We start from the raw sequence: 24,585 nt of genomic DNA, 5'->3' as shown, positions 1-24,585 counted from the left end.
GTGTAAACTCCGATTTCATTTTAGCTATCTGAAATGTTTCCATTAGTGAGTCGGCCTATAAATTATAGAAAATATCAATCAATCACGCGAGACTAAATTACATGGAGGGACAGATCTGGCCCACGGCGTTTAGTTGAAATATTTGGATTGCATATCACAAGGTAATAATTTAATATTAACCGTTAAATTAGGGGTGCCCAACATTTACAGAATTTGTTGTTTGATGTTAATGCGGGTCTGTGGGAGTTATCCCTGTCTTCGGGAAACGCTGTCACTACGTTGCAGCACTGTGGATTGAATTGTAAGAAAAATATTATGTTAAAACATGGTCTGGATTCAAACTGGTGTAAAATAGGATCGAGAGGTGGGGGTTCTGTGAACGTGATGAACAGTTTTTGAGTACGACCTTGTCCCTATCTTGGAGTCTGCACATAACATTATAATGTGTATAATCACTGTGACCTTGAAAATGTATCCCAAGAGATTCGCAATAAACAGGCACCTCGACCTGCGGAGATCACCTGCTGCGTGTCTATTGCATTGGAGCTCTTCGCGTTGTTTTCAACAGGAAATTGAATACATTTTATTCACAATTCGACTAACCATCTACCTTCTGAGTCACCCCAGAGTTTAGATTAATAAACGTAAAGCTTAGAGAACTATAACATATGCGTACATTCCAAACTGTGAAACGTGTGCCATTCTGACTCATATATATTTTGAATAGTTCTCAAAGCGTAAGTGAAATCTCTGTACAGTCCCTCTTCATTAGCTGACAGTCGCTTAACTAGTCAATAAATGTTCCTAATATGAAACCAGAATGTTCATTACCGCGTCCACAATAAATCTGCTACCGATACTCATCACGAGCCAGGTTAATCTTTATCTATCCACACTGTTTTCTTAAGATTCGTTTTAATATCATCTTCCGATCTACGCTTGGTTCCCTTAAGAGGTCGCTTCCCTTCTGGTTTTCATAACAAACGTTTGTAGCATTTATTAAGAAACTCCATAAAATTAATTTAAATTTAGTGATTAACAATTTTAAACCAAATGGTAATTATGTGTACCATCTGCTTTAACAATCAGTAGCATTGCATATTGTGTAAGTAAGTTCCATACACTCTTAAAAATGCATTCTTACCACAGGTATAATATTGCGATAAAGTGATAACACAATGTTCGCTTCTTTTGATTAAATGCAAAATTACGTTTTTAGATAGCAAGAGTAATCTGAAACGGGTGGCTTACGACCATGTTAGAATTCTACCAGAGTATTTTAAGAGCAAAGGCCCTGAACTGCTATTGCATCATTGCAGGACAAAATACGTATTATGTCGATGAGGTGGAGGTCTTGTTGAACGATCAGCAAAAAATAGATCGTCTGCATTCCAGACAAAAACACGACGTACGAGATAATCGATGTCGAGTATAAGGACGAAATTTTCATCGAAACTATAAGCCATAAAGGAAAATTGCTTCGGACGAAATAGGATTTTCAAGATAGGTGTCTGCTATGAGATCAGTTCGATGTTGCAGCGTGTGGACTCAGATCTTCATTATAAAATTCCTTTCTGTGGGGAAGCTTTTCTTAGGAGTTATTTCTGTAAAGGAAGTTGGGATAGTAACATTAGGTTTACTATGGATTAAGCTTTGCCATATTCGGATTAATGCAATTATTTTATGCGTATTGTATTTTTACATAATAAGGGCTGGACAAAGAGGCCTCAACAGGGAGGCCCCTCAAGATATTTCTTTTATATCATGGTTTAGAAGGCTAATTATATTTCTCATATGAGTACGTCCCTAGTCCTGTCCTCAGCAAGATGAAACCAATCTGTATCCTATTTCTTTAAGATCAGCTTTGACATCTCCTGTATCTCGACTTCCTTATGATCCATTCCGTACAGGATTTACTATTGAAATTTTGTATGCATTTCACATCTCTACCTTACGTGCTACATCACTTAGACTGTTCTTACCTATTAGAAGCTTGCAGTGTTCCACAATTGTGTTTTTATTAATAACACTGTTAAACATCTTCTTGAGCATAAAACATTCTTAAACCTAGTGTTATCCAAAGCCTCGATTTTTTCGTTGTTTGCCCATTTAACGATATATTTATAACATAATTTATTATAACTGCGGCGTCGAAAGGAAGGACAGCGGTGAGTTTTGAATTGAAAAATAAATCTAAGGAAGATGTCGCAGTCCATTTAACGTATTAAAGAATTTCTCTTGAAGGAATGAGAAAAAGAATTTTACGTCTACCAGAGGCACGAGTAGGCCTACTCGTATAAAGAAACTAGGCTTTAAAAAAAGGGGTTCCCAGAATTTCGAACTGTCTTGTAAGGCTGTTCGGGAGATCGTAGTATTTAGAAGATAGATCGACCTTTAGATCCGACAAGAAAAACATAGTAAAAAGGTGTACAGAGTAGGGTTATTATAATATTATTAATTGAAAGTTTATTATTAAATTTGATCTGATTGCAATTTATTGAATGTTATTTTAATGACTGCAGTGAAGTTGCGTGTTGTTAGTAAATTCTCAGACGCCAGTTTCATGGTCAGGAAGGCTGTGCGTGCTGGTCCGTGTAGAACACTGTCCTTTCCAACCGCAGACTCACTAGAGTGGCACTGCGTTCAGACGTTAGCTATGGATGGACTCTTCCGTCCGGTGTCCACGACCGACGAGAGTTGCGAGCAGAAAAGATTTCTCACGATGATGGCAGCACTGTTAGGACTCAAGAGTTTGTAACAGTGACTGATGCACTACACAGCAATCACATCTGGAATTTTCTATTGTTTGAGGAATGTGATATACACGACGTTTCGGGCATTGGCCCTAGTACTTTATTCGTGTATTCAGTAGTTGTAGGAATTGAATTCTGTAATTTTATACCTAACATTAGGCTACTGAATATTAGAAGATAATTATTTTAATTAATATTTCAATTATTACTTTAGAGTGTGCAGTGTTAAGGAGCTTAGCACTCTACCGATTCCACACTGAATAGAGGCATACATTATTTTATTTGTATTTCGTCAAATATTCACCGTATCGAAACAATGACGAATATGAAATTTGCAGATTTCAGTGAGGACTTTAGTTTACTTTATATTACAATCTGTAATACGACGAGCCTTTTTTTGGGAAAATGTATAAACGTCCATTTTAACTTCATGTAATTGGGGGGGGGGGTTACATTGGAACGATTGAAACAAAAGCATATGCGCCCCAAAACTTTAGTCACAGATACCAAATTGGTCTACTAATTTAATTGTAATCCAATTATTTCGTTCGGAGATAAAACACACATTCCCTATATAACACGTTCATTTCTTGTAGACCTATTATATGCACACAATAAACAATAATTATACGTTTTGCCTTGTTTGATATTAAATTTAGTTACATCGTTACCTCAAAACGAAGGAGGAGATTCTAAATGATGTTCCTGTACCGACATTAGTATATGCACGACGGTCTGAAAACCACTGACCGACAGAATGTTGACCTAGGACACCACATCTGTAGTGAAGTGAAGTTCTGCACGTCATAAAGACATTAGGCTTGGCTTTGTGAGGCAGTCAGAACACTTTCACGATTACATGAGATTGCTCAACTGCTACAGCCCTATAAACATCAAGGAACTCGCTTTGATGGCAATTGGTATTAATGTGGGCTCCGAAAACAGAAGGAGACTATGTGTAAGATTAACCACTCTGTCAAACATCTCACAGATTTGCTACATGTCGGTATTCGTGGAGATTAGTGCGGTATCGGATTCATTGCAAGTCCTTACAGATCATTTTAGGTTGTTTCGAGATCGTAAAAGATAAACTGAAAACTAAGTTGTTTTTTTTAGTGTTCTGTGTGACGACAGGTCCATATGAACAGGATCCTTCCATCCTTTTCTCGGACTGGGACCTGTTCATATACGTTCTTGGCAGATGATCCAGAAGTGGTTTGCCATTGCCTTCTTCTGTGTGTGAATGGAGTAATTGTTGGGATGCCACGGAGAAACCGGGGAAGCCCCCGGAGGAAAACTCCGTGTTGCCTAGACCACGGCCTTGCCCAACACAAGTTATAAATTCGGGCACCGCCGGGAATCGAACCCGAGACCCCAGGATTACAAGGTATCCGGATTAAAAAAGAATTACGATTGAGCATAAATTTGCACATGTGTCTAAAGAAACTAAGAAAACAGAGAAAATAATGATAAAAGATAAAGATAACGCAAATGAGCGAGTAACAATGAAACAAAGCACAGTAAGACAATATAGCATTTATGGTTACTGGCTTCGGTTATCAGGAATACAACGCATTGCCAATAAACTGTGAACACTTCGCCGGCAGCACCGTACACCTCTCCCCCGCAACCACCCCTGCCCCTTACCACTAGCTCGTTCTAGTATTATGTCCATTATATCTCGAGTCTCTTTCAATGTAACTGTATTTCAGACTGATTTTCACCTTTTACTACATATTGTAACACCGTTATGAAAACCGGGCCATTCACTGTTCATTTAACACGCAGTATTTATTTTGTACTCGCGACGTTTACAGCTGGAATTAAACTACTACATCAGGATATTTGCCTTTCTGCGTCTATCACCTGATAGCTCTGTGTAAATGTACTCTACTGGGGAAGGGCATCTTGAAACTACAAGCACTATAGCTTCAGCTGCAGCTTATGAAATGATACGCCACTCGATAGCAGAGTTGCCCAAGTCCGACTCTGGATAACGTAAATATACTTATACGCAATACAAAGTTTCTTCTTCAGAAGAGAGGAACTTGAAGAAGGGAGCAAACAAACCGCCATGAATAATTAATTAAACCTGACTCTCTGCATACACGAGTTCAGAATCAACATCTGTAAAAGGACGCAGTGTAACCCTCAAAAGAGCCCACATCGCGTCTTCTTCTTCTTCTTCTTCTTTCCAGAAAAGAACGCCATTGTGACTCCAGATTGGACACAATTTCGTTTAAAACTTTTCAGACACATATAGTATACTCACTTTCAGTCTTTCACCTCTGTACTTACTTTTTTCATTTAGAGTATAATTCCAAAATTCTGTTACGCGAAGGGCTGTCAGCTGTTAGTAATGGCGTAGACTTCTAACACAATTGTAAATTCCGAAGCAGATTCTATTCTGATGTAAATCCTTCAAATGTAGCTCCTAATGTAATTATCACAATAAAATTTAAATAAAATGGAAAGAAGAAATTAACCCGCTGGCTAACTAGAGTTGAGTAATATAATTATTTAAAGTCCCCACAATTAACCGATGGCCATATTATCATTTAGAAATAAGAAGACCTTCAGAAATAACTTTCAAAGTAGGAAACATTCGTCAATATTTTAACACCCAAAAACTTAACAAGAAACTAATAAGCTTGAAGGAAAAGTGTCCTGTGAGACAGAAAATAATCAACATACATGTAATAACAGAGGGATTTTATTATTTAACTTTTGGAAATGCCATATTTTTTAAACATGGAACTGTGATATAAAACGTTAAATAATTAGAAATCAAGGAAAATAGTTAGCAATAAGTAAAAGATTAAGGCAACAAGTAAGAAAAAAATATGTGTATATTTTATAAAAAAAACAATTTATCACGGCTTAATACGGGCATGAATATTTTGTTAGAAGTAAAAATCTGTTAAAATACTTCAATCAGAGTAAATACAAATTCTAATAGGCCTAATATTTATATTACAAAGATTAAAAACAAAGAAAATACACAAAACGAAAAGATTTTATTCGAAAAATATGAAAACAGGCAAATACAGGTAAGTAATATTTTTTAATCGGCAACAGACTCCCAAAACCAAAGTTGCAAGGCAGTTTTCCGTGACCCCTTACAGCTACAAAAGCACTGTTAGGCCTATAATTCTCTGTGAAGGCCCAGCAACTAGCTGACGAACCAACTCCGTGCATCGGAGTCCGTCATAAGAAGTTGATACCCGCTCAGATGGTCAAAGAATTCATACACTTTCTTGGAACACGAAAGTTCATCGCCGTGTTTACAACAGTCAATGCCGGTTCCTATTCTGAGCCTAATGAATCCAATTGACACCATCCTACGTTTTTCCCAAGGTCTATTTTAATATCATCTCCCATCTATGCCTAGATCATCCAAGGTCTCTTTTGAGGTTTTCACACCCCACCTCCAGCATGCCGTGTTCTTTTACTGGTCATGCTAAGAAGTTTTTAAGTTTCATTTCAAAATAGCCTACACTGCAGGAAACTTCTCCGACAGAGTAGTTGTGCGTGCTGACTACACTGTAAGTTGCAGGCGAACTGGTAATTTCCTGGCAGGAGATAGTACGCTACAACATTTACGTAATATAGGCCGGCCGATTGTTTTCACGGACTATAAGGGTAAGCTATATTAAATCGATTTTCTTTCCTTCCAGACAGATTTTCTTGTCTCCCTCCATGCACATTTAGTTTGTCTACATTAAAAAGAACAGTGTTATTCATGTCTTCCTTTTCTTGCCTACTTCCTAAACCACTATCTCTTTTCCTATTCTCCTAGACACGGCGTATTTTTCAATTTCATGTTCCAAATCCATGAATAAGGCGTTCCATTTTACATCCATTGTTCCTTCTACTTTGCATGATGTCTTGTGAACTTTCTCTTTCTATGACTTCATTTTCCCTGTACATTATTCTTCGACTTGAGTCTTCATTTCTCGTATGCTTTTCAATTTGATTTCCTTTGGATTCCATTCGTACGTCGTTTATATATAGCTGTATACAAACGTATAAGGGGACTTCCAGTAAAAACATTCCTTCTTTTTACCGTTCCCCTTACAGTATTGTTGAAGATCGTGTTCAGTTCTTTACAATAATGTGCCGCGTGATTGGTATTTTCATAATACGTTTCTACAGCGATATAATTCACTTCCCAAACACAAAGTCGAATTCTTTATCGAAAAGAATTTTACGTCTTTAAAACATGTCAGAAGAAAGAGATCAGTCTCTTTTCTTAATGCTTCATGAAGCGACTTCTTCCAAGACAAGAAAATCTGGAAGACGCCTTCCTGTTCGGAACACACGTGTTTCTTAAATAATGGCTTTCTCGCTTAGATACTCCATTGCTCTTAATATTCACGTATTGCGGACTAGCAATCTTGGTCCTGGTTAATTTCTTAACATAATGACTAAAACAACTGTATTTATTACGATGATATAATATGACCATGTTCTATTATTTACCGTCGTGGCGTCGCATAGTTACTGCTTGATGAACTAAAGGGTTGCCAAGCAACGATATAGCAGTGGACATGGATCGCTCATTAATATGCATTAAACAGTTGCCAGTCACGGTAATACGAATCAAAATTAACTTCCATGGGCAACGCATATTTGTAGCCCCTACTCCAATACCGCATATACCCAAAATGCTTTCAAGAGTGATCGAGGTATTACATGAATGCAGACGGATATAACCTCCCCATCATGCGTCCATTTCATACATGCATGTGTAAATAACACTGTGATATGAAATACATCAAGCAGCCGCTCCGCCAACAGTTCATAATTTTTATTTAAATTCAATATTACCGGTGTGCTGAAACAAACTAATTTAAAACTTTATTTCGTACTTCTGTTATGAGTTAGATAAAGCCTTTATCTCCGAATATTTTTATGAAATTGTAGAAATAAAATTATTACTGGACTCTCTTCAAAACCTTCCCTAAAAGATCCACATTACTAAAATGATGTATAGTTATTTCTCGCCTAATAACGCTTCGTTACACCTCCACGGTGGTCTAGCGGTTAGAACGCTGGCCTTGTAATCCCGGGGGGGGGGTCTCAAGTTCGATTCCCGGCGGTGCCCGAATTTATAACTTGTGTTGGGCAAGGCCGTGGTCTAGGCAACACGGAGTTTTCCTCCGGGGGCTTCCCCGGTTTCTCCGTGGCATCCCAACAATTACTCCATTCACACACAGAAGAAGGCAATGGCAAACCACTTCTGGTTCATCTGCCAAGAACGTATATGAACAGGTCCCAGTCCGAGAAAAGGATCGAAGGATCCTGTTCATATGGACCCGTCGTCAGACAGAACACTAAATAAATAATAATAAATAAACGCTTCGTTAAATACGTTAAACGCCATTTCCAAATTCAGTAACAGACTTCCACTCTCCTTACTCTGCCTCTTATCTTATCCTCGAAGACAAATTAACGATGAATAACAGTCATTCTTACGAATGCCACGAAAGGTCTCGGTCTTATTTATACACCTCATCACGACCTGCACAAGAACATGACACCTGAGACTCGGAATCACAAGAATATCTGCGAGGCAATGCATTAAAATGACACGTGGGGGCGATTAAATCACTCTGTATGAGATGGAGGGGACGTGTAGAATGCATGGAAACATGAGAAGTAGGCTTACTTTAACTGGGAAACCCAGGAGAGTAGACACTCTAAGAAAACTATGAATAGAAAGGACAGGGGGCATTTATATTAAAATGGACCTTAGAGTCACGAGATGCGAGGTTGTGAAATGGTTCAGGATAGGGTCAGATGATGGACTTTGATGAATACGGTGGAATTTTTAAGTGTGGACCTCTCAATTGATCTTTTGTATTCAGATTTTCAGATAAAATTTAAAAATCCATTCTTCATCTCTCCTGAACATGCTACATTCCCACCATATCGTTCTTAATTCCCCTGGATTAGTTCTAACTTAGTAAACATTAGTTAGGATATATATACGAACTAACTATGAGAACGCCACTTGCAATTACCATATCAAAATGAACTAATCGCATGCACGAGTTAGACATTATGTGTGCAACAAGTTAATTTGAACAGTGCATGGAGCGACGATCACCAACAGTTGCTATCGTCACCGCGTTCAGTGTTGCTGAATGATGACGCACATATTTCGTACACAATTAGTCCATTCGCTCATTCACAGAGCATAAACTAAATGACAGCTCGAGGGATGTTTCACAGATTCACAAGTATCACCGCTAGATCTTGTGTTAATCATTTCAATGACAGGTTGACTAACTGCCTTGTTAAATCTAAGTAAATAAGACGCTTTGAGATATTTCAAGATAAATCTATCACACGTTTATCAAAAATTGCTTAGAAGACCATATTATAGTGAAGACAGATATTTGAAATAACACTAACTAAGAAATTAGCTGACAAATAAGCTAAGAAAATAACAAACAGCAAACAAAATAAATGTTTGAATAACAAACAAAATAAGTAAGAAACAATGTAAATAGGACGTTAACAAATAGACACGAGCTAACAAATTAGGTGACTCAGAAACGAATCAAAGTAACAAACAAGCAAACTCACAAGGCGATCAGTAAATAACAGAAACGCGATCTGAGGTTTTAACGGCAGTGTCAATACTTTATTCCGACCCTGAAGATGGACGCGGTGCGTTTCTACGGAAAGCCGACAACTGCCTACAAGCCTGAACGGCATCACAAACCAGGAGGCTACAACCCACAAGTGATAAGCTGGCTCACAATCTGATCACACCATTAACATCAGACTGACTTACAAGATATCTAAATAATTAAATAAATTATAAACAATCAAACTGAATAACAAACAAAACAACAATCAGGCAAGCAATTGAATAATAAACTGAATAACTGGGCCTAACTGATTGAATGAATAACAAACTTAACGAGACAAACTTTTTCGCCATTATAGCTGTACTTCATGGAGTAGGGAAACACGTTTTATGCAAATGCGGTATTTGCTGTTTTTCACTTCGTACTCTGCAAAAAAAGCCCCCCCCCCCTCAAAAAAACAGGAAGAAAACAAAAATATTTCTCAGATTAAAGATCGTGCACGGAAATACATAGCTTCAAGGAAGAGTAAAATTGGCTGGGCATGTAGCACGCATGGGAGACGACGTACGTAATTTTAGTTCCAAGGAAAGAAACCTTATTTGGCACAAAGGGAAGAATAATATTAAAATGGACCTTAATAAAATAGGATATGATGATGTAGACTGAATTAATCTGGCTCGATGCTGGGACTATTAACGATTCTTTAACGTGATAATTAATTTTCTGATTCCATAAAAGACGTATAATTTTTTGACCGGCTGAGCGACTATTAGATTTCAAGAAGGTGTCTCCTTCATGAAGTCATTTATTGTCATCAGAAAAATACAGTGAAAAATCGCTGAGAGTTCAAGAAGATAAATTACAGGTTAAAACAATATTCATAATCACTGACCAGAGATTTATTCTGTATTTTACAATGTAACAGAATGGTGGCTGTGCGCGTGTAATAGGCAAGGGCAGATGAGCTTTTTGTCCTGCATGCGACTGAACAGGAGCTCACATCTGGCACTTTCACCACTGCCGATAAGGCAGCGAAGCGCATGACCGGTAACCAATCAGTTGAACACTCACAATGAAGACCAAGAGAAGTGCTTGGCGGTTGAATAAACGCAGAAGCTAATACGAGGACTCAGGGTAATGACATGGCTAGGGCATGGATGAAGACCGAAAAACAATTAAACAGCCCTGCATCAACTAATGCAGCTCAGCTTTCTTTAAAACACATATTAACCTTGCTGGTGTGGTACAAAACTTCATAACTTGTACTATTCATCAAACCAAGGATAATGAAATGGACAGAGAGTGTAACACACATGGGAGAAGTGAGAAATGAATGCAAAATTTTTGTAGAAAATCCTAAAAGAAAGAGGAAATAATTTTAAGGAAATGATGTGTGAGGGTATGGGTTGGATTAGATCAGTGATATTCAACCTTTTTTGTTCGCGTACCCCCATATATAATTTCTCTTCAACTTTGTACCCCCAAAGGTATTGGTGTATAATTCAAGTTATACATAGTATATAATCTACATATAAAATAAATTAAATAAATTACATTAATGATTAATCAGTGTTTATCATAAAATAATATATATATTTTTTAAATTTCACGTACCCCCTAAGATGTCTTCGCGTACCCCAGGTTGAATACCACTGGGTTAGATTGACTCAAGACATTGTCCAATCGCAGGCTGTTGTCAACACAGAAATACATCTTCGTGTTCTACAAAAGACGGATAATTTTTTGACAATCTTAGCTACTATAAGCTTCTCGTGAAATACTCCGCTCCGTGCAGCTATTTATTGTCATGATAAGCTGGAATATTTTTCCTTCAGCAACGTAAACAGAAACTGCCTTTCAAGAAATACTTCTAGAAGGCTGAGTATTCATATTTATAAAAAACGAGTCTATATAGAAAGTGTTAACTCTAGAACATGCTACATTGAGCCGGATCACAGATAGTTCTAAAGAGCTTGGAACAGATAATATATAAGAGAATGAACGAGATCTATTATGCCAGGGAGAACAAAGGTTCAATTGCGTTACGTAAGTTAAAGGTTTGATTTATTAAGGTGATCCTTTGCTTTGTGACAACACACTGCTGATGGCTGTAGTCAGAATCAGTGAGATGCTTCGAACAAACTGCCTGATGTGATGAGTGATAGTGCGTCGTTGTTGCTACCAAGCACGCCACTACACCACCGTCCTGCGGTGACAACAGGCAGACAAATTAGTGCGGTTTGTTCCACGAGAAGCGACTACATTACTTGGATTTTTGTTATTTTTCATAGTAATGTAGTAGGAGGATTAATATGTCGCAGGTAGCCTATGTTAGTTCAAGGTAATATATCACCTAGCCTGGATTTGCTTACATTCTTTGCTTAAAAGTTCATGAAATTAAAGTATAATGGGAAGATATCTGTCTGCTCGTCCTCATGTAGCACCTCTGAAATTACTTGTTTGTCAACCGGGGGTCAGCGGACCCTTAACAGTCGGCAACTTGTGTCATTGGGGCCCGCAGATTAAGTAAATTTCACTTTTATATTTTACGCTGTATTGCTCTAAGTTTCAAGTTTCTTTCGTCATATTATTTAACTTCCCCACTAGAGTAAAAACATGACATCTATATCTTAATTACTCTATATTCTACTTAATCAAAATGAATAAGATAATTCTGGGTACCAGAAATGCTGAGAGAGACTGCTTACAGCAAAATGGTGCCTCTTCATAACACATAACCACTTTAACATTCACCATATCCTTACTTTAGCCAGAACGTTTAGGATGTTTTTCATGTGGCCGATGATTCTCAAAACAAATGTGAATTATTTCTGTAAAGAGAATAAAAGAATTGTGTTTTCTTAGAGGTGGTAACGGGATTTTTAGAAATTATTTGGATAAACTTCGGGCTTAATTATTATTATTATAACGTTTAATATTTGGAGATATATACATTAATAGTCCTAGGGCAAAGCTTTATGTATCACTCAAACTTAAACTCAATCCAAAATGCGCCTTTCCGTATTTCGTTGGTTTTGATGTTCATTTATTCCAACCCAGATCTACCGATGCAGATCTGAATTTGTTGTCTTAAAGTTAAACACAACTAACTGAGTCAGAAAACACGTTTCTTTGTACAGGTTTCTTGAGCTATTCACTGCAGTTGAAATTTTGTATGAAAGGACACCCCATTATTAATTTATTGTTATTCGTTCTTATAGGCTCATGAGTCACTGTGACTTTCCAGACGACTGTAAGACAAAATTGAAGAGAGTTTTCGGCGCAGTTTCAGTGCTGTGTGTTGTCCTAATGAATGTTAATTGCAAAGATTTTAACGCTTACGTACAAATAAGAGAGGAGGATATAAAGAATGTGCTACGTTCACGACAGTAAAACACATCTCGAGAAACCTGACAAACATAAAAAATGCGCTTTCGAAACATTTCTAAGACTTTTGTTGCCCGAAAGCTTGTCACAGTCCTGATCATCCGATACGTATCGTTGAATTTAAGAAAAAATATTACCCCTAAACCCAAGAATATTTACCTTTTTTTTTTGTATGAGCTGCGGTAATTAGTTTCAAAGATATTCATCAGGACTTTACTCATTATTTCTATATCAATATAAACAACAATTCCTCCTTCCCTCCTCAGGTTAGTTGCACCGTAAATTTGTTGAATTCCGACAGTTGCGAAAAGTAATTAAATATTCATTAGGTAGTTTCGCATGGTCCTACTTATAATCATTATCGCACAAGGTCAAAAACCACTTTGCAGCGTTACCATGGCAACGGTTATAATCACAGCCCAAACAAGCATGACGGATATCGTTCAATATATTGTACGGAGATTATGACTATTATTGAAGCCGAGGCAAGTGTATTGGATAATCCCGGATACTAACAACCAAAACTGCTTTCATTATTATTAGTATTATTTTGTGTGTGTTCATGACTATGTCCTCTATGGTCACTATAAATCCTACTTTTTCAGAAAACAAAGCCCTCTGATTAAGTTGGATGCAATTTTATTATTATTTATTATTATTGCATCGATTGAAGCAAGAGGCTGCGTCCATATGATGCTTTAATTGTTATTTTATCTACTGCAAACAACTCGTAGTTAGATTACACATTAGTATCGGCCTATATGGTGCGTCTGTAACGAGCCATAAAAGTTTATTTAATTAAACACAGGCACATAAAACTGTAAATTGTTGCCTGTTTCCTGGAATGTAGTAAAATGAAAGGACGGATGAGTCTGTGTTAAGCTATTACAATCTTAATTTGGGTGTATTTTTAAACAAAGTTAAGAAATTACTTCTAACTCTAATTAGTACCTAGACATTTTGTTTCATTTGTTTAATACTTATAACATTGACACACGAAAGTTAAGTCTTAAACCCTTTTACGTTTTATTGGTGTAGTAAGAATTTGAAAGGAAAGTTTGTCCCTGTCTGGAAAGTTATCTAACTACTTAAACATAAAATGTCTTTGAAATTAAACAGGCGCATCGTGCCCGAATAATATTTGTGAGATGGAAGATTTACGCATTTATTTTTTCAAGTTACTACGAGATGAATAAATTTTTATTTAATAGAGATCAAAAAAGGAGTCATAAATATGATATTAATGTGGGTTGTATTTTTCAAGTTTTGTTCGAACATTCATACACAGCGTCCTTACAAACCTAGGGCATGTATCCCGCCATCCTGCAAATTTTTACTCTCTGTTACAGAAACTGTACATTACACTCAACATTTGATGGAGTACCATTAAAGTTTTTATACTTGTTAAGTCTTCGTGTTTCTTACTCACACAAGCAGTGGCATCTGTGAGGCAAGATTGGTACTTGACATTTGTTTCTGTGAGGGCACTTTTCGTTGCGTTCGTTTGGAGGAGGATATATTCAAAATTGGAAGAGCTTTGCTGCGTGCTTGGAATGATGACTGACCCACACATCGAGTGCCTAGCAACGTGCTGGCTTCAGAGTAAGATACAAACTTGTTATACTTTTACGAGTAATAACAAACTTCTGTATAGCTCAGTGTTACGAATCTGGCTTAGAAACTAGCATATTGATAGATTAAGTGAAGACTTGTCTGCTGCTAGAAAGAAGGGAATTAAGTGTGTCTGATTCTGAAACTGATCTTAGGAAAAATACACGACGGATTCATCTGGATGAACATTCTGGTTCAATTAAAGGTGTTTCTTTGACCAGATAAACTACTATAACCTTCTACAGAAATACCCTGCTCCATAGTTTATTTTGTAATGCATATTTCTATATATTATGAGATATTATTTTATATACACAACGTTCTATTATGCTTATGTTAAGGAAAAGTTTCTCTTACTTTTATAATTTCGACGGATCACAAACGGACTCATCTGTTCTTTACCGCAAGAAACTTGCCTCGGACACATCTGAAACGACACGTGATTCATTCAGTGAATGGCTCGATACTTCTATCAAGTGTAAAGTGAAGTACAAATTCATGTCCGAAGAACCGCTGTTGTGTTCACAGAATGGACAATGATGGTACATAGTCGACAGATGCGACGATCTGATCGGGTGGCTAGATGGCAAGACCACAAGGCGACAACCTATAACCGCATGGCATACACAGATGGCACGAGTAAATTATGGGACCCTGCAACCCACTCTCTAAGTATCGCGATTTAAGCTTAGACAAGGGTAAGGCAGGAGGCGGTAGCTCAGGAATAGATCGTTACTGTGTTCCCGTAATTATCAAAGCAATGGAACGTTACCATAACGATCATATATCATCCACAGTTAGGACGAAAGAAAAACATTTACGTATAAGAAATGTGGTATACATTTCAATTTGCTACAATTAATATTTTTAAGATCCACAATTCATTTTCCACTGTCTGGTGAAGGTGATGTATTTAAAATAGAAAAGCCAGGGTAGGTTAAGATACGGCCTACTGTAATAACTGACATTTTTTTTATTATTATTTATTTAGTGTTCTGTCCGAGGACAGGTCCATATGAACAGGATCCTTCCATCATTTTCTCGGACTGGGACCTGTTCATATACGTTCTTGGCAGATGATCCAGAAGTGGTTTGCCATTGCCTTCTTCTGTGTGTGAATGGAGTAATTGTTGGGATGCCACGGAGGAAAACTCCGTGTTGCCTAGACCATGGCCTTGCCCAACACAAGTTATAAATTCGGGCACCGCCAGGAATCGAACCCGAGACTGACATTATATGTGAAGAAATATTGGCTCCAAACTGAAAACAATTGCACAGCGAAACGTAAGGATGATATCGTAAAATAGCCAAACTTCTTTTCCGAGGCCGAGTGATTGGCAATCCTGATTCGTATTCTGGAGCTCCCAGGTTCAAATCTGTGCCTAAGACCGGCTATCCTAAGGCTCTCCCTCAGTTAATTTAGGTCACGACCGCTTTTATCCAAACCATCATTCGACGCTGTATAGTCTCAATTACTGACAGCGTCCTTAAACAAACCATACATAAATTAATGTATCATCCTCCAAAGTATTTTTCAGTTTAACATACAAAAATATCCTCTAACTTCATTTGACACAACCTAACCTTACAAGTCTTTAAATAATTTATGGGTAGACACACTCGTCAAGGCTGATGAAGACCAAGAACGTTTCCCCTTAATGCAGTTTAAGCTTTATAAGTGAAAATGCCAGCGCATGCGTGCATTTTATGTAGATTCAGCTTTGTATATTACCCCTTCATATATTTTAATAAAGACCAGGAACTTGACGACAGGATCGTGTGAGTAATACCGTTACTTTTACAGTGCAATTAGAGCAAAGGAATGTTCTGTACCAGAGTTCTTCTTACCCTATTCCGGAAGAGTTAAAACGAGTCAGGTCAAAAGCACCATACAACACCTACATTTAATCTTAACATTTTTAAGGTAGTATATTTGCGTCATATTGTGAATTAAGTTAATATTTTAATATTTTCCGTCAAATCACAATTTTTAATAAGATGATAAAATATTTAAAATATCGATGCGGAACGTGAAATGATATTTTAAATATTTTATATTTTATCATCTTATTAAAAATTGTGATTTGACGGAAAATATTAAAATACTTAACATTTTTGCTGCTATCAATGGTTCACATTTTCATTAGTGGATGTATTGCAAGGTTTAAAACGAGAAATGGGTAGATCTTGGTCGGAAAACTTGAAAGAAGGGGGACACTTGAAAGAACTAGACGCAGATGGTATTGTATTAAAATGTATCTTAAAGAAATAGGAATATCAGGGTATGTAAAGTATTTATGTGGTGTGGGACAGAAAGCAGTGTTAGGCTCTTGCATCGTTAGATTCCATAAAAGACGGGGCTGAGTGACTCTGCGTCTCAAAAAGGACTCAATCAGCAAAGAAAGCGGGAAGCTCTTTGAAACCATGTAAAATATAAAACATATTTTCTAAGACTTGTTAATGTGTATAAGAACAAACTTTTATTTTCAAAATTGTGTTGTCTCCTTTTAATGTTAGGATAGTGACACCTGGGGGGGACAGATGGACTCAGCTTGTTAATACGGTGGAGTTGAGAAAAATTCATACAGAAATATGGCGAGGAAGCGTCTGGAGAAAAACTTAGAGACATAAGATGGACGAGGAGATCAGAGAACAACATCAAAACAAATCTTAAGGCGACAGGTTGGGAGGATGGGAAGTGGATTAAACTGGCTCAGGATCGTGTCCTGAGGAGGGCTTTGGTATTAGCGGTGGTAAACATTTAGTTTCTGCTCTCACAGCGTTAGTTTTATAAATCATGTTCCATATTCATATAAACTGAAGCTAAAGCTGTTATCGGCACGAAATCTTCGTGCATTAAAATCTGTAGAACTCTTTGAGGGTATGAAGAGAGACAATGCATATTTTAGGTGATTTGGGGCCCAGGGCAACTTTAACCCTCATAGCAGGTATATTTGTTTGTTACATATTTCTGGGAAAAAAAATTGAAATCTGTCCCTTATTTTATTTATAGAATAAAAAGTGTATAACACATGTTTATTAGAACCAACTTGGCGCAGGAAATGTTTCTGAGAATTATTGCCCATTACAGCTTAGCAGCACGTTATTGTGTGCGCGCACATAAGACCAAACAAATGTAGAGGACACAGGAAAGTCACAAGTTTTTGGTGCAGTTCCAAAGTCGCAGGTCACGACTAGCAACTCCGTAACAGCATGATACTAGCCCCATGCTAATATCTGCTCCTAAAACTGCAGTGCAATAACACTTCGACATTCTTCGTTTTCTTGAACATAAACGGGGCTAGGCCTACGATGCTGTTCTTCTGCAGACTCCGCGGTACATATCAACATTTCTGGAGAAAAAAAAAATACCATCTTCAGCCTTGAAAATGGAGACAGTCTATTCTGCGCTAAAACCCATAAGCAGCATAATTCTCCACGCTGTGCAAACCTTAGATCTCACATAAGGTAGGACATCTCTGCTCTGCTGATTCACAAGTTTGGAATTGGTACGTATTTCATAATTTGGTCAGATTTTTCCAACCCCTCAACTGTACTCTAGCTCATCGCCCTTCCGATTACATATCCCTGGAGTCCCTGATTGGTGCGCCATTAGTATGCATCCAGAGTGCTCACATCACTGGAAGTTTCAATGTTAGTTCACACGGTCCACTGTGTATTACAGAAGCAGGCGTTTCATGAACCAACGTTGGCAACATCATCGTCATCACAAATTCAGGGAAACAAATTTCAATGTCATCACTTTGCGTAGTAGTTTCCGTGCAAGTACTGTATTCTGAGCGCCATAATTAATGTAACTAACTATAGAGAGCATCACCAGTATTATCAGCACATATAGAAAATAATGGTATGATCACGTGACCCGGACGCCTCCACACAGACTATGCTCCACGAACTATCAGGACCAAGGAACGTGTTGCCTAAATCTTCAGGGTACCCTAACCACAATCCAAACTCACGAATATGTGATTTCTGATGTTGTGGACGCGTCAGTCTGTCTAAGGCGGTTGGTTCGAGCTAATTAATCAAGCGGCAAGGCTTGTGGTTTGTATTAGGAAGGCGCATACACTCACTCCCGCCTAAGAATGATTCGTAGTTAGTCAAACACATGGATAACGCACGGTCATTCACACTGATATCTGTTAAGGATGCACCCTCGATTTCCACTATGCATAAATAGGCAATGTCACCTTCTCAAGCTGCAGCGATCATACGCAATTAGGAAGGGAAAAAAATAGAATCCAGGAACGCTGTGAAACATTATCCACGCCTTAGAAATGCGATAGTTCAGTCACCCTTGTTACTGAGTTTCGACTTTCATAAGGATCGATGTTCACTTAGAAGTGAAGTTATTGAATACGCTTGGCAAACACTCCCTCACTTCAGCTCAACTTGACAGAGCTGTACGTTGCATACTTAACTGCATTCATATCACTTACATGGAACAGATGTTGAGACACAGACACACAACACGAGTTCGTCTGTGATTATACGCGGACCTAGCTACTAATAAGAAGGTCTACTTTTTGAAGTACAATAATAATAACGTAGTAGAAGTAATAAACTAACTCACAATAAAGCAGAGGCCTTCTTGAAACGCTAATAGTCGCTCAGTTAGTCAAGAAATCGCCCTCCTGTTAGGGAACCCAAAGTTTAATTACGGTGTTCACCACAGCCAGCCAGCGAAGTCCATTCTAAACCACTCGAATTTAGCCCACATCCTAAAATCCTATTTCTCGATGATTAATATTCTTAATATTATCCTTCCATCTATGCCTGGTCTCTTGTTTCCTAATTGAACCTTTTTCCTTGAGGGTTACGTGGTCACTACTCGGTCATCAGAGTCTCGTTAGCGGAAACAGGGTGCAGGATGCGAGATTGGTATGAAATTAATATTCCCTGTGTCCCAAGCTTTCGAAACACATCGTGATTACTAAAAACCTGCAGTTATACACCGACGATCAACACCTAACGATCTAACGACTTGAACAATGTATACTTTGAACTGAAGTTTAGGCGAATAACAATAAACGTCATTGGGAGAATGAATTTTAGATTACGCAAATAAGAAAACGCCAGAGAAAATGTTACAATGGCCGAACGTACATATCACGGTCCGGGGATCAGTTCTCGGAACGGAAGCTATCTCGAGTGTTTAAGTGGATTCAAGGCAAATTCTACAACAATACTTATTACTGTCCACAACCAATTTTATAGGATCACAGATTCTGGATCACACGATCAGTCAACTCTATAGGACTATATACCATGAAAGTTAGAAAAGATAAAAAATATCGTTAAACGAAATGATATAAGGGAAGGTCGCAATGATGTGAATCATGCTTTCCTGAAAGAAAGTGAGTCAGCGGTGGAACTGGGGAAGAAGTGAAAAGGATCCAAACTTTTTTTCACTTTTTTTTCAATTCCCATTGAAAGAAACTGAGAAGGATCTCGAATACCGAACAGCAGGACAAGTCTCTGCCCTATCAGACAAATCACAAAGCTCAGGAGACACACAAGATGGACACTCTCCGTGATTAAATTTAATAATTCAGTTTTTCGTCCTTAATGTTGAAATGTATAACCGAAGATATGGGTCTATTCAAAGCTTTTTTCTTTGCATTTTCTTTTAGGAATATAACATAAAATCCAGAGATGTTATTGAAACTCTCGTTTCGCTTTTTGCGTGTCCCTTACTTCAGAAATTCATTGTTCAGAGATGAAGTTAATCCTTTTGCGTTAAAAAATGAAAGCTCCTGAGTTTACTGTATCTAAATCAGTGTTCGTTATATGAAAAGCTGCAGTGCTAACAACATAGAAATTACACCCGGTTTGTATCACCAAAGTTTGCCGTTAGGTTCTCAGGAACATTCGAGACATCTTTACTAATTTTTTACTTTCGTATAAAACATGTTTGGGCTGAAAGTAAAATAAAAATATTGTAATAATTAAATTAAATTAATAATAATAATAATTCAATCAAAAATAATTCCAGTAGTTATAGGAGCAACTGGAACTGTCTCCAAGTCACTCAGAAAATATTTGGCCAACATTCCGGGCGAACACGACGTCAGGGAACTGCAGAAGACCGCCATTTTGGGAACTTCATACATCATTCGAAAGACGCTGTCGTAAAATAAAATAATATAATACATGTAATACATATTAAAAACAAAATGTATCCCGGAAATAGCTGCTGCCCTATGTACCTTAGGGACAAGGTCTGTCTCGGGTACATAGAAGTACATACCCCATAAAGTGGTGAAGAGATGGGATAATAATAATAATAATAATAACTCAGTAAATTATTTATCGAAAGCGAAAAGCCTGTAACAGGGCAACACTTATAAATATATCGGGCCTGTATTAAACAAAAGAACATTAAAACAAAACTAAACTGAAACATTGAATCGGTTTAAACATGTTGTAGTATAGAGACAGTTTCTTCAAAGGGCACGTGGTTTTCGGATAAACGTCCATTATTCTGTATGCCATTTGCAGAAATGGCGTACCTAGCTAAAGGGTTATTTTTGAATGCATTGCTCACGCTGAAGGTAAATAATTTTATTATCTGCTAAAAAAGGCACACAAATACTAACAATGTCCGTAATGAAATGACAACTTATTATTCCTCTCAAAACAAAAAAAGAAACAAAGCATGATGTTAGCAATATTTCAAACGTATTTGCAGTCCATTTTTGTATTCAAGAGTAAACTACGGTATTATGAAGGAAAAATAACACAGACATGAGCTCTGTATTTTTCTGTAGAGTTCATATATCCTGTACACGATTTCCCTTCCTTCACAGATGCAATCACTATGGAGACACGCTCGCACTCTCTTCAACGAACTGATTTCAAACACGAAATTAATCACCGTCCCACTAGAGGGCCACACACTTTTCCCCTTTCAATCAACGCAGAAGAGACAATCATCCGAATGCACTTTGCAGCACTGCGGATCTCAAGTCAATGCAGACGAAAAAAACAACTTGTCACAGGGATGACCAAGATAGAATGTGTGACGTTCTTCCATATTCGATATTTATTTGATCCTTAGATTATTTAAATGAAATCTTAATGTCATGGCTTACTGAGTACATGTAATTCGCGAAGAATAATTTAGGTAAACCTTGAATAAACGCTAGTGCTGATATCCCAAATACGAATCAGACCTGTTTTAATGTTCTGCATTCCTTTACGAAATCCAAAGGTTAAACTTATATTTTAATCATCCTTCTTAAGTCACATTTGTCTCTATTTAAGAGGCATACCTTCTTGCATTCTGCCTACACGTTGTCTCCAACGAATTTGATATTTTCGCCCAAGAACAGGATCCATGTTTGTTAATGATATTTTAAGGCGTATTCATAATTTGAGGTTCTTACAGGGGCGAAGATGATCTGGGTTATAAGGTCATGTAGACTAGTAAGTAGACGCCATCGTTTCAAGAAACATACCGTCTCCATCTTCAGGGCTTAATATGGTGACAGAATGTTCCTCACAACCCAGAACAACGTTGTAGGCCTATGCAGTTTCCAGGCTTCTTACTTCTTAATTCCCAAAAATGGATAAAAGTTACTAGGGGGGAGCACACACATATGTGGACATGATAACACCATAAACTATCATTCCTTCTCAAAAAAGGGCATTTGTCTTCACGCCACAAAAGACAGAACAAACCGGTTTCATGTGCAATTGTGAACAGTTAGGAATACCTGCTGTTCGAGTGAGGAGGCATTACGTTGTTCCCAATTCGACAAAGAAAATAATTGTAAAATAAATTAAGCGGGAATCGTGTGGACGTATTAGCGAGCACATGAAAAATTCTGTCAGAATATTCTGAATTGATATATCATCTATCCAATGCGTGCTACATGTCAGCGCGTTCTCTTTGATTTAATAATCGTGAAATCTCATCTGCATGGCGTACATTGGAAAGACGCATTGACTTACAACACACAACAACGCAGTTATTTCGAGTGCTGAAAACCCAGCTGTGTGTGTTCCTTTGATCAATGCTGCGTCTTGCCTATGCAAAGTTTGTGATCGCTACAGAAAGGAACTGATACGTCAGGTGAAGGACGCACCACAGTTCTGTTCTTCGAGAGGAGGAAAGAGGACGGGTGGGAGGACCTGGAACAGCTCTCGACTTACTCCTCAAGGAGGAGGGTTTGGGTGGGGGGAGAAACAGAAGGAGGGCCCACACAAAGGACTGGTATCTCAAAATTAATACGTAGCCAAGTCGAGATAGTTACAAAATAAATCACGCAACTCGTTAACATAAACAATGAGAATAAATTGTTTTCATATTTGAGATACAGAGATTACTTAAGAATAAAAATTCAGTCCACGTGTCATCTTGTTATTATTCATTCTGACGCACTTCAAGCATGAAAAACAAATTGTGAACAGTTTACGTGAGGGATTATCAACCTGAGGCGCGCTGCTGTGTTTTTGAGCGGCCCGAGTACATTTTTTTTATAAAAGTTACAGAAGAAAGAGTAGTTTAAAGCATCTCCTAAAGAAAATTACTGAGTCGTAATTTAGTGACATATTTAATAATTTGCAACGGAATCTCAATAAATGACCATCGTTTATAATCCTGCGATCCACGTGTCGATAACAAAAGGCGAATAAGGCCCCAGACCTAGAAGATGTTGAGACGCCTAGTCTACATTTAAAAATTTCAAAAGCTAAAGACCAACACGAGAATACGGATGATTAATATTACATATGTTAGAAGCAAAATATAAAATTCATGATTTTTTTTTAATCGTCAAATGAAATTCTGCATGAATTCAAAGAAGTAACTTCGGCAGTCAGCGAAGTGATCGTATAAGGAATTTATATGAGGTTGACAAATTGACCGATGGCATTAAGAAATACCGAGACGAAAAATGTAAGAAGAACACGAATGAGATGGACTGAACAGTTTGTGTAACCTCGAAATGGTTCTAACAGGTCTAAACCTTGTAAGAAAGGAGAGGAAAAGGAGTTTTTGATTACTTATTATTCTCCCTTTGCACGAGCCAATAGAAAGTGAGAGTTTGGGCTGTGGTAACTGCGTCTTTTGTCTAAGCGTCCTGCTTTTATAACGTGTCGAAGTTCCTCCAGTGAATCATGAGGATCCAGGGTCATAATTTCAGTGCAGATCGAGAAGCAGCCATCTGGCATCAAGGGAACCAACCAACCAGTTGGACCGGATCAACAACAAGACCCACAAGAACACAGGACGACCAGCCACTTCCTTCCCTGTGCCTCCGAACGATGTAATGCCGTAATAGCGACGCAAGGACAGAGCCATTAGGAAAATAGAAGGGGGGCGGCTTGGTCATGTCCGGATATGTAGAATTAAGAATAAAGTTCGAAAGGGGAGCATAGAATCTGATGCTTTGAATTTCAAAAAGAGTGCATATTATGAGACGACGTCTTTTGTTTTAAAACCATTATAAAGTGAATAAAAAAAGAGCTTTAGGGGACTGAAACAAAGCCACATATTACAAGCCGAGAAAAGTACACAGCAGTTATATTGAACATTCTGCAGTGTGGAATATTCTATACAGGCCTCGGCCCATATGACATTCGAGGAATAATTCGGCTCAGCTCCTGTGTTCAGCTCACCGGTTGTCACGATATTCTTGTACTGAGATTGTATGTGGCTGGAGTTTGGTGTGTAACTTCGACTTTTGGACATAAACCGCGTTAATTGTTGAATGTTTCACTAAACACAAGAGTTGCCATCTTCAGAGCAAATTTTTTGTGGGCGGAGAGGCCAGGAAGACCTTATGAAAGGCGTGGTAGTCGTCGTTAAGTTACTGGTTAGCTATCACAATGGTTCAAATGGTTCAGGAAGAAAGGTGAAGGAAAAGATGATTAAAACCATCAAAATTATACTTTTAAGTTACACGTACATCACAGTGTAATGTTGACAACAAGATACGAGAGGCTCTACACGACTATTCCAGCTCTTAGAGTCCAGTAATCTTTAAAAATATCAGAAATGCATACACAATGTTCTTCGGAAAACACGAACGAAAGATATCATTTGGAAGATATCTACGTAATTGGGAGGATAATATTAAAACATCTGAAACATATTAAGAGCGTTGATGCGAACTGAATCAACTGCCTCAAGCAACCAGTGACAGGCTCCTATGAACATGGTAATTAACTTCCCGATTTCATAAAATGAAGATAATTTTCTGACC

This window comes from Zootermopsis nevadensis, unplaced genomic scaffold, assembly GCF_977971745.1.
Source record: "Zootermopsis nevadensis isolate Lab colony 2312 unplaced genomic scaffold, Znev_1.0 Znev_ptg000024l, whole genome shotgun sequence".
In the NCBI taxonomy this organism is placed as follows: domain Eukaryota; kingdom Metazoa; phylum Arthropoda; class Insecta; order Blattodea; family Termopsidae; genus Zootermopsis; species Zootermopsis nevadensis.
The sequence above is the reverse complement of the archived record's forward strand: the minus strand, read 5'-3'. Positions refer to the sequence as shown.